The 19,233-nt window shown below is 40.1% G+C and overlaps 1 protein-coding gene across 8 annotated transcripts in view; it reads right to left on the reverse strand.

The window, feature by feature from the left end:
- ADGRL3 (adhesion G protein-coupled receptor L3) overlaps positions 1 to 18,964 on the reverse strand; it is a 1,168,212-nt gene extending 1,149,248 nt beyond the window's left edge. For 4 of the 8 annotated variants that reach the window (XM_075544263.1, XM_075544260.1, XM_075544258.1 and 1 more), the window contains exon 1: positions 18,429 to 18,963. The gene's annotated coding sequence lies outside the window, so the exon portion shown is untranslated. Of the gene's footprint in view, positions 1 to 18,428 lie in introns of all 8 variants that reach the window. The other 4 variants (XM_075544262.1, XM_075544261.1, XM_075544259.1 and 1 more) reach the window with 2 other exon arrangements.
- Positions 18,965 to 19,233: the final 269 nt, after the last annotated feature.

Here is a 19,233-nt window from a genome sequence, read left to right on the forward strand (position 1 = left end):
CACTTTATGGCAGTGTACTAGATGAGATGAATGAATTTAATTCTTGCACCCCCTCTATGAGGTAGGTATTATCCTATTGTTTTTCTTGAATCTCTAAGGTTGTGTCAATGACTACAGCAAGTAATTACACAGCTGTTAGATGGTAGTTGGAGATGAAGGTTCGGGTATATCTAATGCTTAAAAAAAAAAAACAATGTTCCTCATTGGTATGTGTCATTGGCACAACGAAGTTATTAGTATCTGTGTAATTAGTATTCTTTTTTGATTTTTAAACGAGACAAAACCATTTAGAGACTCATGTTTTGTTACATACTACATCCCCAATTTTAAAAATATACTCAGCCTCTTAATATCAAACATAAATTTCATTAATAAAACCACAGATATGAAAAGACTGAAAGCAGCCAGAGCCCACAGTGAATCTATATTTTTCTAAAGGTATGAAAAAGGAAAAGAAATACTTAAAAGTCATGCCATTATGTCTTAAACAAGGGTTGAGAAAATAGTGCACAAAGGGGAAATGAAATATATAAATTGTTAATAAGCAGCATCAAGACTAACATGTATCAGAAGGTCTTAAATAATCTAAAGCCAAATGGTTGCATTTGTCACTCAGAATACTAGACCACAATGATATTCTAAGAAAAATATGCTGTTATTTGAGGTATGTTGTTGTTAAGTGCCATCCAGTTGGCTCCGTCATAGTTTACATAGAACAGAACAAAGCACCCATCTGGTCCTGGGACATGCTTATAATTGTTCTTACGTTTGAGCTCTGTGTTGGAGGCATTGAGTCAATCCATCTTGCCAAGGGTATTTCTCTTTTATTCTGCTCTTTTACTTTACCAGGCATATTGTCCTTTTCCAGAGACTCGTCTCTCTTAATAGTGTGCCCAAAGTATGTGAGACAACATCTCGCCACCCTTGCTTCCAAGGAGCATTCTGGCTGTGTTATGTTAGGTACAGTTAAGAAGAAAATCTTTTTAGAAGCTTCAATAATAAGCACTGATTAACAGAAGAATTTGACTGAAATAAAACTACTTTTGTTTGAACTTTGTATTTACAATATTATATGTACTCTTGACACTTAATTTTGATTTCTATATAACATTTATAATATAAAGTCTCCAGACAATGGGTTTTAACTTTTCGTTTAAAAACAATAACGGTGTCTAATTACTTAATCATGTCCTTATAATCAAATAAGAGTATGGAATATTATTTATCTAGACCTCCACTTTATACAGGAAGCAAATGAGGCACGATTTGTCCTGTGCTGACCAGCTGAGAAGCAGCAGGGCAGAAGCTTGGATTCTCATTTAACTGGTCTCTCCACATCCCCTCTTGATGCCTCCTTCAATTACATCTACACAGAGCAGCCAGCATGATTTTTTTTAAATGAAAATATGATCTTGTTATTGTTCTGCTTAAAACCTTTAACAACTTCCCATTGCTTCTAAGATAAAGACCAAAATACTTAACCTTTTAAAATGCTGTAAACCCTCAACCCCCTACTTTCATGTCACATCCTCTCCATTCCTTGTTTCAGCTACTCCGACCTTCAAGGAGTTCCTCACATAAATGAAACCCCTTCAGTCATTATGCCTTAATACAGGACAGTCCATTCTTGAAGAAAAAAAAAAGCCTAGGGGGTAAGACATTTTCTAGGTATTCTTCAGGACTAAGTAGGATGAGAATATTTTCTAATCTAGAGTTCCCGGTTCTCTAGATAAGGTATTTTTGTAAATCATGATGTTTCCCTATAGATCGCATTCACAGTTGTATATAATTTTGTTGTATAGGAAGTGTTCAATAAATATTAATAGATGAATGAAGATTATTGTTGTTGTTGCCTCGGTACATCAGATGGGTTCTGATTTACAGACAGCCAAAGCACAGCAAAATGAAACTTTGCTGAGTCCTGTGCCACACACACCCCCCACACCCCCATCATTGCTGTGTTGGAACCTGTTAGAGCAGTCATGGTTTCAGTCCATCTACTTGAAGATCTTTCTTTTGGGGGGATAACTATTTATCATCTATCTATTTGCCATTTATTTATTTATAGCCAATCATGATATCCTCCAAGAGGGATTGATCCCTCCTAATAGTTTATCAAAGTATGTACAATAAAGTCTTGGCATTCTCTCTTCTAAGGTGCATTCTGGTTGTAATTCCAAGAGAGTTTTTGTTTTGTTTTTTTCATTTTTTTGATGGTCAATGAAATAGTCACCGTAATTCAAAGGCATCACTGCTTCCTTGGTCTTTCTTACTGAGTGCACATGAGCAGTCCCAAGCATATGAGGTGACTGAAATGACCACAGTTTGTGGCAGACATACTTTTCTCCTCAAAGTGATACCGTTGCTTTATATCATTTTAAAGATCTATTTTGTCATGTATTTTCCCTTTCCAGTACATTTAATTTCATTATATTACAGTATTCTTCCCTTTATTCCATTAATTTTCCTAAATATGCTTATTTGTCATTTTTAATAATTCTAAACAAAGAACATCATTTTCTATAACATGTTCTTAGGTGTCATCGAGTCAGTACAGATGCATGGTGATATTATGCACAATAGAATGAGACACTGCCTGATCCTGTGCCTTCCTCACAATGGTTACTGTGCATGAAGCCATTGTTACAACCACTGAGTCAACCCGTCTCCTTGTGGACCTTCCTCTACTTTACCAAACACCATGTCCTTTTCCAGGGACTAGTCTCTGCTGACAACCTACGTCACAATTATCTTATTAATAGTACTTTGTATTCGGCAGCAATAAAATCAATGTTCCCAATTAAATAACCTGAATTCTAACAGGTTTATATTAGGATTATGGAAATAGGATAAAAAGTCTACTATAGTTAGTGAATGACGAGATTGTATTTGTATTAATAATTGTTTTCCAGCTTGTCTTTCGACAAATAAAGAGCCAACCCATCCGAAAACCAGCCTATTGCCATCTAGTCAATTCTGACTCACAGTAACCCTCTAAAAGGTTTTGAAGGTTTTATTAATATTTCTAGAAGTTGACAGCTTCATCACTCTCCTGTGGAACAGCTGACATGTTTGAACCATTGAGTTTCAGTTAACAGTTTGGCACGTATTTGCCTACCAGTCGTGTCAGGACTCTGAGTCATACCCCTCACTCAAAAGCTCACTGTTGTATACACCGTGGACTGTCGGCCACAGGCCAGCAGTTCCAAACCACCTAGCCTCCAAGACAGAAGGTCGAGGCAGGCTTTCCACTCAACTCTGGAAGGCCCACAGGAGCAGTTCTACTCTGTCCTATAGGATCACCATACGAATAAGTCAAACAGATAGCAGAGAGTTTGGATTTATTTGGGAAGGCCACTAGGAGTCACACCACGGCAATTTCAAAACAGCGCTGAAATTACTAAAGCTAGCATCTCCGTTTCTGTAGAATTCCTGAGAGCCATAAGATACCCAAAACTTGATAAGCAGGGAGGGTCAGAAGAAGGATAAGTAGAAGCCATGCTTCTAGAGCCAAAGTGTATTGCACCACAACAAACAGATCTCAAGAACTCTAATTCACTGCCACCAAGTCATAGTGACCAACGCAACTCAGTGACCCTAGAGAACACAGCAGAGCTGTCCACCCCTCTGGTCTTCCTAGGCTTCAAATCTTTAACAGAATGAAAGCCTCATCTTTCTCCTGAGAAGCTGGTGATGCATTCAAGCACCTGATGTTATTAGCAGCCCATTTCGTAATATGTTATGACATCATCGGTCCTCTCCCCGCCCTCACCACCCCCCACCCCCATACCAAGCCCTAGAGGTTTTCCCTTTAAATACAGACATATAACTACCAAGTAAAACTTGCCACAGTTTGTTACAATATAGGTAGATATTTAATGGGTTTTTTTATCTCAAATTCATAGTGCATGACAGTTTTGGTCAATATATGGTTTATGATATTCTGAAATCTAATATAAGTGAAAAATTAATACTGCAAAGTTGTCTATGTTAAATCGCTTTCTCTATTAGATAAATAATTCAGGTGCATTGTCTTCAAAGCCAAATCAAGGTAAAAAATACTTCATTTTCTTCCTTTCCTCAGTTCTATTGACCTCCTCCGCTAGACTGTCCTGGGTTTGTAAGGAGATCCTCTTATGTTAGAATGTGAAGGAGGCATTGAACTAACGGTCTTCAGGGCTTCTACTCAACCTTCATTATTACCTCAGCTAATGACACTTCTCTGGGAAGTCTTTCCATATTCCAGCAACTACCTACCACCCCACCTACAACTTTAATACAGTCTGATTCTCTTTCTATAATTCTCAAAACTTTTATAATTGTCATGGATGTTTGAGATAGATAAGACTGGGTCCCAGTCTCATATCTGTTTTAGAATGAACTAGATCTCAAAAGCGAAAGAAGGAATGAATGAAAATAAAAAGTATCATTGCTATTAAGTCAATATATGAGCGACGTGAAACACCTACATACTGAGGGCCCCATGCCTGAAAACAGGAATGAGAACTTTCCCGTGCAAGGCAACAAATTCCTTACGAGAAGGAAGCCTGTACTACCAACCCGTTCTATCATTTGTGTAACTCACTGAACACTTAGGGAATTTAATTTTTTTAAGTAAAACTAATGTAGCAAGAGTATGTCTTTTAAGAATTGTTTCCTTCTAAAACTTTATTATTCCACCGACAAGTACAGAACAATTTTCAACAGCATGCAAACTTAATTTGCAACGGTAACTTTTTTTATAAACATAAATTTGTTGTCATGTTTGTTGTTTCTGTGAAGTCCTTAAAGCACATTCATGGGGTTACACAATCATTCAGTTAGCAAACGTTGCACTCTGCCCTATATATATGTTCTGGTGCAGAATTTGTGTTCACATTTATTAACCATGAGCAATATTATTCTGTTTAATTGCTTGTCTTCACTGACCTCTCTACTTTTAGAGAAAGTTTTCATTTAATTTAAATGCTTACAATTTGCTATGCTTCATACATAAAGTTTAGAAAAATAGCCCAAATCTCTACCTCTCTCAATCTATGAGAGTGCGGGAGAGTTTTTATTTAAGTGGTTGTTTTAGCTCAGTGGGTCTCCACCTTCCTAATGCTACGACCCTTCAATACAGTTCCTCAAGTTGTGGTGAGCCCCCAACCAAAAATTACTTTCATTGCTACTTCATCACTGTAATTTTGCTACTGTTATGAACCGGGCAACCTCTGTGAATGTTTCGTTCGACCCCCAAAGGGGCACAACTCACAGGCTGAGAACCACTGTTTTAGGTGAACTTGAGACTAATCAAAACAGGGGGAAAAAAACTACAAAATTTATGAGCAAAGAAGATAAGTAATGAACTTCTCAAATCTGTATAGCTAAATCATGTTGCTTTGTTGCTTAACTTGATTTGCCCTCTCCTTAAACTTACGCTAATCTACCACAAAATGGTGGGTTTTTGTGTAATGAGAGCATCATGGCCTAGCCAGGTTGAAACTTATTTGGGGAGGCTAGATTCAATCTGTAACACTGGCTTTACTTCGTTGTGGTTGTTAGGTGCCATCAAGTCAGTTCCAACACACAGCAAACCAATGCACCACAAACCCGAGCACTGCCTCCCCTTGCGCCCTCCTCACAATTGTCCCCATGCTGGAGCCCAGTGCTGCAGCCACTGTGTTAACCCATCTCGTTGAGGGCCTTCCTCCTTTTTGCTGCCCCCCGCCCCCCGCCCCACTTTAACATAAAGTCCTTCTCCAGGGATTGGTCTTTCCTGACAACATGCCAAAATATTTTAATAAACTTTACTAGTTACTAGGAGTTATCAACACGGTGACTCCTCGTGGCCGTGATGGGTAGGAACTGAACTGAGGTCACCCGCTTCAAGAGGCAGACGGGCCATCTGTCCCTGTAAAGATTTGCAGACTGGGTAATGCTATAGAGGATCGCCAGGGGTCTGGTTCAACAGAAAGGCAGCAGGTCTTGTGTTGGTGTGGATAACAGAACAAGAGCCATTTTACTAATTAGGGGGATCAGTTCAGCACATACAGCTCTAATGAACTCAGTGTCATTATAATTAACTCATAAAAGTATAACATAAATTATTTGCTCCTTGACCTGACGACTCTACTTGATAGAGTTTGTCCTACAAAGATAATCTGAGATTTAGACAAAGTTTTCGGCACGATGCTATTCATTAAATTATTACTTACCCTTACAAAAATTGACAACCCACATGTATGAGAATATTTAAATGGCTCATAGTTTATTCACATTTTGAAATACTTTACTGTTAATCATGATACTTTCATAAAAACCCATGGCACTAGGAAAATGAAAAGAATTATACAATGATAAATAGTGCATTTTTATCTCAGACGTATTACATAGATATAGAGAGAAAGATAATTGAGATTAAAAAATACAAATATGAACTAATCTGTGTTCATTTTGTATGGCACTAGATTATTACACTTAATAGATTTCTGTTTTAACCTTATGTATCTCTAAAATTCCCAATGATCAATATCAATTTGTCCTAAAGTCAGAAAAAAATTGTCATCGTTTAGAATTGATGTGCCTTGGGATAGTTAACATTATGCTAAAGTAGTGCCCAGAAGACACAGAAAGAGTGAATGGAAATCAAATTCCAGCTATTACTAGCATCCAAGCAGAATCAAGGAAGTCTGCATTCTGTTACATACTTTGGAATAGCAGCAGTAATTCCAAAATAGCAATTACCAATCTAAGAAAGTGGCATAAAAAGAGTATAAGATTACTGAAACATAAAGAGCAATTTACTAAACAGAGAATAGAGCGTAAATATGACATCGATGCTCAGGACTCCCTCATACAGACTTCTTTTATTTCTCATAAAGTAAGTTAATTTTTCTTTGATAAGTCTAATGTTTTCTTTTTTACTTGCATTTTTGGCTCTATCTCAACACCCCTTATATTCAAGAAAGAAAACACACATACACAGCACTGCTATCCCACTACCATCTATTATTCAAGAAATGTCTCATTGAATAAATGTCTGCTCACAGGCTCTAAGCAAATTTCATTTCTGAACAGTACTGTCTGCAGCCCAGCAGGCTATTTCACCAAGATAAGATCACACATTTAATCAAATGCACCAAAAAAGAAATACAAAGTTTGCTTAATAACGTCAAATCATAAGAATACAATGTTGACAGCATACTAATTTTAGTGCTCTTTCTTCTTACAGGATTTGCAACAATAAGAAAAGCAATTTTACAATTACAATTTTCTCCTAGTTAAGATTTAAAGTAACCTTTTTAAATTCTCTCAAATTGTTTTCATATTTGTTAATATTATTTATATTCAAATTATTTTTATATTTCAAACTATTTGTTAATATTTCACACTCTTTATATTGGGTTGGTACTTAAAAATCTCTAAATAAAAATTCAACATTTTAAAATTTTCAAATGAAGAATAAAGATGTAAGGTGATTCCCAACTTAATTCTATCTCTAAGACAATATTCTACTTCACCTGCCAGTACTAAACTTAACTCAGACTCTGGCTTGTAAACTATTAAAGTTGTTGTATGTCATTTGAGTAACATTACTGGGTAGACTGAAGTATATTTTCATTGGGTTCTCTAGGTTGCTATAAAATTATCCATGCTCAATTATCTGAAATATGTATGTTAATTGATGCATATTTAAAGTATCTGTCTCAAAATAAAGTATTTATTTGAATAAGCACAAAGCCCACTTATAAGCATGACAGTACACTTATTATATAAAACAATAAAATTGGACAAACACGTGGATATATATAACCATTTTTCTTCTTTTACTTTAAAAATAATAAATAAAATAAAATGTTCACATTTTTTTGTGCTACATATATTCCCACATCATATATTTTAGTTTCCTCCATTTCTTTCTCTTCTGTATAGCCTCTATTGTGGTTAAAAATTTCTTTTTCATTACAATTTGTCTTATTCTGACGAGAAATCCACTAAGGCCAATTTGATGATGAGTTCAATTAATTCCAAGTCTTATCTTTGGAGCTTTGTTAACCTGGAAATATTTAATGTCCAGATAATCTCATTGAAACCCATAAGTTCAACAATTTTCTTCATTTTTAAGTATGTGCAGCAAATATCCAATATTCTTCGGACCAGTAAAGCAGCACGACAACTTGGCCTGGGCACACCTAATCATGTTATCATTGTAAAATGTCATGATACACATTATTTTTAAGGTATTCTCTTTGAGATGCGGTGACTTTTAGATACACATACCCTTCCTTGGTAGTTTAGACATTTTCCCCAGATATTCTTATGCCAAAATGGAGTCCCTTGTTCTGTATAATTTTTTGTTTCATAATTTGTATTTTTGCGTGGGTAATGCTTATATGTCACATGAATGATTTTCCAATCACTTTTGATTGCTTAGCCATGTTTAATGAGTTTTCCTGATCAGTTCTCTTAACATGGTATCAGGAGAGACCAATCACTGAAAAGGGATATCATTCTTGGTAAAGTCTAAGGGCAAAGGAAAAGAGGGCGCCCCTCGCGAAGATGATTGACACAGTGGTTGCAATAAGAAGCCCAATCATAATAGTTGTGAGTTTTGTCCTGTGTCTGTAGAGTCACTATGGATTGCAACCAAGTCAATGGCACCTAACAGCAACTAGGTATCCACAGGAGAACTGCAGTAACCTATTTATTCCACTACATTCTTCGCCATACATTGTTCTAAACTTGGGTACCTCATTCACACTATGGTGAGAGAGAACAATCCAATAGGCAATGCAGAGAAGTGGGAGGATGAGTAAGAGTACAACCAGAAAAGAATCCTAGCGATATACAAGTTGCATTTCCCCCTCGACCCCCGCCCGCCACCCCCAATGTCTAGGCATAACTCCGTCCTTAACAAATTAAGCATTTTCGCTTAGAGCTAGTTGGAAGCATCGTTTAACAGAGAAGAAAACTGGTGAAGAAGGGTCCATTTGAGCCCTTCTAGCGTAGTGCACTAAGCACTTGGCCTACTACCCAAAGATCAGGTATTTGAAACCACCAGTCTACTGCAGAAGACAGGGCAGCCTGCTTCCATAAGAGCTACAATGTTGGAAATTCTCTATGAAGTGGTTCAAAACTGCCCTATATTGTGGCTACAAGTTGTACTCAGTTAATGGCAGTGGAGTAGTTGAGAGAGTCCAATCCATGGTGACCCATCGGTATTGCTGTTACATGCCACTGAGTGGATTCCATGAGTTGGAATCCTATAAGCACTAAGTAGATTTGTTTCATTAAGTTTCAAACCTGAGACCTTTAAGAACCAAAATGCCAGGCCTGTCTCCTGAGGCACATCTGGCTAAATTCAAGCCACAGGCGTAGTCAAGAATTTAACCATTTTTATTTCCTAGGGACTCCCATGTCTTTCTATTAATCTTATTATATAAATGAATGTAAGTATGTATCAAAACGGAAATGCTATCACCAACTGCACATTTTAGAATGATTAGAAAACAGTATTTAGCTGTCACACATACTCAGTGATACTGACGACCACATTTAAGTAAGAATGCCTGTGACGTATTTCATAACACGTATATAACTTTATGTTAACTTGGTTGGACCAGGATTCTCTGTGATTTGGCAGTTAAAACCCAGTAATGTCTCAGCATGTGATCCAACACAATGTAATCATTTCTATGATGGGATTTGCCATGAGCAGCCAAATAGTTGTAAGGATATGAGGGTGGGATGCAGTTCCCTTGCCCAGACCACTGTCCTGATGTAATCAATTGAAGGGAAATTTCCTCAGACGTGTTCCCAGTTTCCAATACAAGTGGACTCTGTGGAAAAGCTTGCTGGATCTGGATCCTACACCTGGATCATCCACCTCTGGTTCTTCAGATATCAGGTGAAAATCTTATCTGTCCATCATGGGCATCAGCAGCAGCAGCCAATCCACCAGTTGACCTCAGATTAATTCACCTCCTGCAGCCACCAGCCTGTAATCCTTCTGTTGCAGTCACCAGCTTCTGGACGTCTGCTCATGTTTGTTTCACTGCACCACACAGTAAACCAAGTCAGGAGAGGTCTGGATCCTAATATCTTACCCACACACTTGAAATTTGTCTGGACTGTGAACTGCCTTCTACACCTGTGTGAGTCATTTTCTTGGCATAAACACACACACACACACACACACACACACACACACACACACACACACACACCACTTGCTTTGCTTCTCTAGAAAACTGAACCCAGACCAATCCTAAAACTCCAAAGATAATTGTGTATTATTTTCAAATAGTTGCCAAAAATCAATCTCTTGTTCCAATATCAAATATTGGATATGAAAAAAACGCATTAGACAAATTCAACTGAAATGTTTCAAGTTAATATAAAGAATGAAAGCCACAGATATGTACATACCTCTTTTTCCTACAAAACTATTTCTCAATAGGTTCTTTGTCTACTCTTTGAAGTCATAATCAGAATTCTGAGTTTAAGTTCTAAGTTGTATCAGCCTGTGACAAATTAAAAACATTTAAAAAAAATTTTAAACAAAAGATATTAACATAAACCAGCTGAACCATCCTGTTTTTGCCAGAAATTAAATCGCAAACAAAATGATGACCATCAATCAGGGCCATTTCCTTTTATCTAAAGTATTTGGAAGTGTTTTGAGGAAAGGAAAAGGGGAAAAAGCAAATCAAAACAAAACAAAACAAAACAGGAGACTGTTGAAAACCTCTTACAGGGTCAGCTGTGAATGGAATAAATGTTAGTATTCAGGTTACCCACCCATGCAGAACATCAAAAACTGGGCTTGAGTCTCTCCCCTAGTCTCAAAGGCTCAGGCTCCCGTCCTGAATAGTAACACACTCTGCCTCTGCGGGATGCTTAAACACCAGCCCAAGCTGATCAAACAGAAGTGGGCGTCGGTTCTACTTGGCTTTCATTTTCTTGAGCCGTACTTAAAGCACTTATGGCTGGTAAATTAACAAGTCAGCTATGCAATGTGCAGCACTTTTTTCCCCACTCATTTTTACCACCTACCCTGTTGTACCCTTTGTGTTTAAACTTAGTCACTGCGACTGAGTCAATTCTGACACCCTATCTAGGGCATGGCAGAACAGTGCCTGTGGGTTTCCAACACTGTCAATCTTTAAAGTAGTAGAGAGCTTCATCTTTCTCTCCAGGAGTACCTGGTGGGTTTGAACTACTGACCTTGCAGTTAACAGGCCAACAAAAATCCACTACACCACCAGGGCTCGTTTTAGTGTTGGGAAATTATAGGTAAAAGTCACACATTTTAATAATGTGTTTTATTGGTAATTGTCAGTGAAATACAAATGTCAGTTCTAAAACTTCTACTTATTTAAGAGGCTTCCAAAGCTTCTGTCCTTGACAGTAATTTTCCGTCTGACTTTTAATCGTTTATCTGTGTTCATAGCAATTCTGTGAGCATGTGGACTTTGAAATTATGAATCGGGTAAATGTATGTGTATCCTCGAATTTTGAAAGCACATGACTACTTGATTTGCTTACAACACTGCACCCTATCCTTGGGCAGAGAAAGCTGAACGAGCTGCTGGCGCCATGTAAAAAGATGATCTGGAGGTCAATTTAAAATGTCTGAAGTTAAACTGCTGCTATCATTTTATAACTGACTTAAAGTCAATCTTCAGACACAGCACTTAGTACTTGTCAAAAATATTTTCCTGTCAGGATTAAGATTCTTGGTTGTGAGTTAGTTGCAGAGTTTGAGCCATTGCGATTAGTGGGCAGAACTCAGAAAAATACGTCCTTTACAAAAGATGACCACATTCCCTTTGAAAGAGGAGGGGGGAAGGGATGAGAGACTGGAGACAGTGGACAAAACAGAAAACTAAAATAACTGTGAAGCCTTACTCAAGTCCTTAAGGAAATGCTGTTGATATTCCACAGCACATTAATAACAATTTAATTAAGAAAATTACATTTGATTTTTACCATTTCGCTTGATGATGGTACTCAAGGACATTTCTGGTAATACAGTGACTCTAAGAGTGTGTGTCATTCATTAAATGCTCATTCAACCAAGGTAGGTGGATATTAATATCAATTTGCAGAGATATTAAATATATTGCCCAAAATCATAGACTATAAAAGCTACAAAATTGGGATTACGAGATTATACTAAAGTGTCTCTCATTTCAAAGGAGTCCATTATTAAGGAAAGCACCCGCCTATGCCTACCTATTGAGTATAATTTAGCTTCTATAACCCTAAATCAGATAAATAAACTCAAGTGCTACAGAATAAACGCAGAGCAGTTATTCATAGTGACTGGACTGGGGTAGAAATGAGAACTAACTATGGGCTATATCAAAAGAAACATTTATGTAATCAATATCAATAATTTCATAGTTTTCAAATAGATGTCAAAATGCCATTCAGATATATTACTGTTCACCAGTTAAACTTGAGCATGTAATAAAACTAATCTGAGGAGTAAGCTTATTTTACTAGTTAGGTTTATCACCATTTACAACCAGACTGACTAAAGCATATAATCACCATAAGAAACTCTTTCACTGAAATACCGCATTGTTATGCTTAGATAGTGATCAACAGATTAAAAGTGTAGTGAGACGTCTGATACCTCTTCAGAAAAATGGTTTCCTTCCTAATAATTCTCAAGATACATAAATATTCAATTAGGGTCTTTGAAATCTAGTTTTAATTTGACATTTATGCACACTTACCAATTCCAAACTCAACCCAAGCAAAGAAAGGTGTTCTACTAATTCTTCATGCAAAATGACCATAATCCTTCATAATTTTTTAAAGTGGAAGCGGCGAGTAAAGATGAGATTATCTTCTACATTAAAATTTCAAATTTAATAATATTCGAGGCACTCAAAGCAATTATGTGAAGCCTATTTATATATCTAAATCATGTAGGGAGTTGATTAAAGCTTCCCAAAGTCCTCAACGAGGCCGAATAAATAATAACTAAAGTAATGACAGCAGCAGCAGCAAATACTTACTTTCATAGATATACATATAGATATATATAATTATCCATGCGGTTCCTTTACAGACATTTCATTCAAAAAAAAAACCCAAACCCCACTGCAATCAATTCAAGCCCAACTGATAATAATCCTATAGTGCAGGGTAGGATTTTCCCTATAAGGTTTCAAGGCTGTAAAAAAGTTTTTCAGAATCAAACTACCAGTTCGTTAGCCTTCAAATGGCTAGCTCATTCAAACCACTGAACTTGGAGTTAGCAATCTATTATCTGTCAGCCTATCAGGCTGGAGATAATACAGTTTTAAATTGTCTGCATATCTTAAGTGAAATAAATAAACCATACCAGGTGTCTACTTTGAGATTCTAGGGGGAAAATATTGAAAATACCCTTGCTTGTTTTGCAGCTTAGTTTGATCTCTATCTGGTCTGATGGGATGACATTTCTAAGTCTTGAGAAGGCTGATCTGAAAATTCTCCACCAATGGTTCTCAGACTTTATGGTCCCAGGAATTTTTCCACTCTTAAAAAGCATTGGTAACCTAAAGCATCTTTTGATTATGATGGCCAAGACTCTCAATACTTACTGATTAAATATTAAAATGGAAAGTTTTTTAATAAGAGAATGTAAACAAGCATATATGACACTTGTCATCACAACATGGCATTGAATCATCATATATCATATAGCTTCTGGAAAATGCCAGGGTACACTAGTCAAAGGATGAGAGTGATAGGTAAATCATTCTTCTCTTCACAGACCCTTTGGAAGGGGCATAGGATACCCACGCTATGACCCCAAACACACTTTAAGAATCACTAATGTAAACCATCATCTACTCCACAGACTAATCATCAAAAAAGCTTTATCAGACAGAAACATTCAGCCAGGTCATGTTCCCACTGGAGAAAGCTTTCAAATGAATAGGATTACCAACAACATTCCATTTAAACTCTGGAATAATATGGACTAAATGCTCATTTCTTCTCAAGAGCATATGTAGTCACTCTGGTGAATCCATTAATATTACAATTTATATTTTAAGTATAAATAAGAATATATAAATTCATATATGATACAAACAAAACTTGCTATGATAAATGCAAACAGGAATCTCCCATCTCACCCACTCCTCCAAATAATGGAGAATTTCAATACTTTAGAGAAGGGCAGCTAATTTTATTTTTAAATGATTTTTTGTGCTTTTGAATGAATGAAAATAGTTTATAATTGTAAAGAAAGTTATTCCCAGCTATTTATGCAGTAATAGGGTTTATTTTATTGGTCTATCTTGATACCCAGACCAAGTTAACGGCATTAAAATTTCTTGACATATAAACATTACCTTTAACCATTCAAAAGTTATCTAGAGGGATGCCTGCACTACGTTTGCAAATGTGCCAACAGCATTAATAGCAAAATGAATTTATATATATAATTCCCATTCATCAGCAACCCCCTAACCAAACACACACATACACAGAGAGAGAGAAAGGGGGAAGGTCAAGGAAATGTGACTCATATTTGCATGTTTTAATGTTTCTTGTATTATCACGTGATATTATATAAAGAAATGCATTTGCATAAAAGAAAGACACAATGAAATGGAAACAGAAGTGTCCCTAAGGCAAACAAATGCCCAAATGTAAGCCACCCATGTCTTTAAGGCTCCTCCTCCCTTTTTGAGCAAAAGCACATTTTGAATGCAATGCAAATCCAAGGAATCAAAGGGAAAATAGTCACTTGCTAAACTAAAGGAAGGATCTCTCGCTAATTCCAACTGCTGCCATCACTCACACCATGGTAAATTAGGGGTATGTAGTATTTCTCAAAAATCACCATGTTACCCTAATAATTAAAATTAGTTTGCCGATTTCTGCGAAGAGCACTTCACTTATAACAATAACTGTCACTTGTACCTGGCAGTCCTGTTAAAAAAGAGTTTGAACCAATGCTTTAAGTGATCCAAATCAAATCTGCAAAATAATTCAGTTTCTTACAGTATGTGGCCAACTACAGTCCTAGTGGTGACGTAAACCTTTGAAATATAAAATTGTGAATTCCTTTAGCAAAAACTCACAAAATAATTAAAGGTAAGTCAAGTCCACTTAAAAAATTGAGAACCTTTCCTAATTATTAGAGATCATGCCAGGCACAGTAGCCAGAACCAGTTAAGTCCCACATTTGCTGTTATTATTCTCCATGGCAAGAAATATTTAAGTCTGCAAATGTAAAACCATGATTAAGAAAAATCATTTCTGAAAGACCATCCATTCATATTTCCAAGAAGGGCTCTCATTCTGATAATCACACCAAGTAACCTAAAAGGAGACATCAAAAGCATTTGCCCATCAGGCAAATCACATGATGTGTTACCCCTCTTCAGGCCAGGGATGCCTGATGTGGCCCTAACATCTCTATCAAAAAAATATAAATCATTCATATACACCTCTATCCTAATCATCTCTCTCACCCTGAGTTTATGGAATCAATCCAGACAAATACACATCAATAGAGAAGCAGAGTATTGACTATGCAGTGATAAAGAAGTGTGGTGGAATGCTATTCAAGCACTTGGACATATTCACCTTCAGCTAAAGACAGCACCATACACTGATAGACACAGTTCTAATGACATCAGGACCTGTGGAATGTCTGACTGCTGGGAAACAAAGGACAGATCTGATAGAATCTTCTAATGTGAAACTGGGAATATTTGTGATTAGATCTAACACAGAAGGACAAGTATTCCTAAGCTCCAGAAATATTTGCAGCTATAAAGACTTTCAACACATACCCTCTAGAAATCAAACAAATATGTGGAACTAGATTCCTATATATTAAATTACCAATTTTCTAAGTTTTCTATTAGGGTGCTCATCACTAGCAACATCTCTTAGCAAAAATATAAGTGAATAAAAATCAGCCATCAGTGATTCCGTATAGATTTTAGATTTCCTATGCTGGCACAGCAACCTAAGCTTTTTCAAGAAATTTACAAATGAAAAAATTTTTAAAAACTAGAAACAAAGTACTCTCTTATTGTCACAATGCTATATTCAAAACCATTAAATAGAACGTTGCCATCTGCAAGAAACACTGAAGCAGTCAGAACTAACCTAGGTCTAAAGAATGAATAACTGTCAGCAATTAAAATTAAAAGTAGTTTAGCTTGCAAAAATCATATTTTGTAAGCTTTGCTTATATTTGTACAGTTTTCTACCCTTGCTTTGGTTACAAAAAAAAAAGATTTGGGGAAACCAAACTGAGAACTGTTTCAAGAACAAATATTCTTTTAACTCTCACGCAAATTATCTTGCAATCCCTTCAGGTGATATAGTAACTGACAATTATGTCTTTAATCCACATATAAATAAATGTTATAAATAAATGTATTTCCAGAATTCCAGATAAGTGACACTACAGATTGAAAAATATAGCAGGGAAATATAGCTAAATTCCTTTTAATCTGATAGGGAGATAAAGGGCATTTTCCCTATGAAAAATTACGAAAGTGTTCCTTTGTAGATTGTGTGATGACATTCTTCAACTAGCCAACTGGAGATCACAGCCCATAGGACATTGAAATTAGCAGACTGCCTATTTACTTCACAGCAAAACACAGAAGGCAATTTTTCCTTCCTGCCAGAGTCTATGCGTCTCCTCATTTCCTCCGCAGCTGGCTGCAAGGATGCAAAATTAGAGGTGCAAGAAGGCTTATACTTTCTAATGAGTAATTCACCCAGGAAAGTAAACACAACAGCCAGCAGTAGGTTTGGCTCCCAGAGAGGCTGTGGCAGGGATGCTTCCTTACACCGCTGTTTACAATGATCTCTAACTACCGCAGGCAGGGTGCACTTGCGGGCACAGGGAGGAGATACCCCAGAGGTGGCTTGCCTGTCTCCAGTTAGCCCAATTGCTAAGCTATCTCTACCCATAAATAACGTTATCTCTGGCCATAAATGAAGAAGCGCACGTTTCTAGCACTGTGAGGAAAGTGGGTCCCATCATTGGACACATCAGAGGTCGGCTGCTTTTACTTGGCTCTGTCAATCTGCTGGAAAATGACTCCTCTATCCTGCGTTCTCATCAGGGCCAATCTGGGATGCCTTGAGCGCTGCACCAGCGACGCTCACGCGCTGCACGCATCCCCTGGAGCTGCTCCTCACCAGGGGAGAGCAGACGAACATGAGGCTTCCTTGCATCCCCCACGGGGCAAGAGCAGCCTCCACAAACCAGATTTTCCAGTTAAGCGGATCCATAAGCAAGCACAGCTCCAGTAGCCTTGGCTCTGCCTCCTCCGGAGCGCGCGAACGCGCGCACACACAAACACGCTCACGTCGACCCCGCCGCCAACTAACCCTAGTGGGAGAGGTCGCCCTCCTTCACAGATGAATGGGGCGGGGAAGGGGATGAGTTTGAGGAGGGCTGGCAAGCTCACCCACTATCTGCGACTAGGGACTGCTCCAGAGGAGGACAAGGGTGCTCCCTGTAATCAGGGAACTCCCCTTCTCCCAGAAAGGAGCGCTGGGGCGCTTTCCTTCCTACCTGTAACCCAGCCGACCTGGACCACCAACGCGCTGCCCACCCCGCCCCGGCGCCCAGACCGCCTTCTAGCGCCCCCCTTCGTGGACACTGCCCAGGGCCCACTGCCTACTCCTCATAGAGTGCAGCCCCAGGCCACCCACGAAAGTGGCCGCCTTCCCCATGCAAAGCCACCTAACAAATCTCTGGCCAAAGGGTCTAAGTCAGAGTGCCATGAAGGGGACACACGGGCGGGGTGCGGGGCTGCATCACGGCGGCGAGGCTCCGGGGCAGACCTGGGCAAACGCATCCCCCAGGGATATGCCAGGCAGGCGTCCAGGGAGGACCTCGCCGGGCTCGGGCACTCCACCCCGCAGGCCTGCCAGCCTAGCGCCCAGCTCCGCACCGGGTCCCTGTCCCTTCTCCAGCCCGCTCCCGCCTGGAGCGACACCAACCCCGGACAGCTGGAGGCAGGCGCCCCCTCGTCCGCTTGCAGCCCACCGAGGGCATGGCACTAGGTGGAGAAGCGAGGAAAATACCCGGAGGGAACTGTTCCTGCCCCCCCCACCAGTGTGTGAAACTGTGGATGCGACCGGCTCCCCCGCCCCCCGCCCGCGACCCCTGTGCCAGCCGCCAAATCGCTCGAGGGCTGGCGAAACCTGGCACCGGAGCCACCGCCGAGCGTCCACCCGCCTGGAGGCTTCCCTTCCCGCCCCGCCTCGCGACCAGATGAGTGTGTGTGAGGGCGAGTGTGCGAGGGCGAGTAGGTGACAGCGAGTGTGCGGGTGGGAGGGTGAGTGTGCGTGGAGCCCGCGCCCCCTCGGCTGCCCGCCCCGCGCCTCGCGGACGCCGCCACCGAGCCTGGCCAGAAAGAGCACGATCCGGAAGAGTGCGAAGAATGAATTACCTTTCCGAGCCGCGGGTGGGTCCGTGCGATCGTCCGTCCCATCGGCGGCTCAACAACCTGCAGCCGGTGCCGCTCCCACAGTCCGGCCAGGGGCCCGGGGCCAAGGCGGACGGGTCCCAGCGGAGGCAGCCCCGCCGCTGGCGGCCAAGGATGAGCGGCAAGGCGCAGCCCAAGGGAGCCGGAGGGTGGGAACCAGTAAGGAAGCACAACAAAAAGTCTCTTCTCCTCTGTCTTCCGCTACACCGCCGGGCAGAACGGGGCAGGGGGAAGATCCAAAGGCCGCCCGTCCTTTGCGTCTCCGGGCTGCACGCACATCGAGGGGGCGGAAGCGGTGCCGGGAGAAAGGAGGGTTCAAATGGCTCTCCTCGTCCACAGTTGCCCAACTTCGGAGTCAGGCTCGGTCTCCGGCGGCCGCCGAGGGACACAAGCGGCGGCTATTAACATGCGGCAGTCATAGCTGAGGTGGCGTCTCCTCCTCTTGCCGCTGCTGCTGCTGCTGCTGCTGCTGCTGCTGAAGGAAAAACGCTGCTGAAGAGACCAAAATTCTGCCACCATCCCCCCAGCTGATCTTTAGATCCAGTCCCCCCCCCACCCCACCCCCTTCTCTTTCTTTTTCTTCTTCTTCCTCGTCCTCCCTGGGCTGCTGCCGAGCCGGGGAGATGAAATGGGCAGGGGGGCTCTGGCGGGCCAGGGGTGGCTGCGGCTTCGCTCACACAGCCGCCTCTTCCTCCTCCCAAGGTTCGCTCCACACCGACGGTCTCCTGGAGCCCCGGCAACCTGCGCGGGGAGCCCCGGCAAGGGCCAC

This window comes from Tenrec ecaudatus, chromosome 3 (genome assembly GCF_050624435.1).
Source record: "Tenrec ecaudatus isolate mTenEca1 chromosome 3, mTenEca1.hap1, whole genome shotgun sequence".
Lineage (NCBI taxonomy): Eukaryota > Metazoa > Chordata > Mammalia > Afrosoricida > Tenrecidae > Tenrec > Tenrec ecaudatus.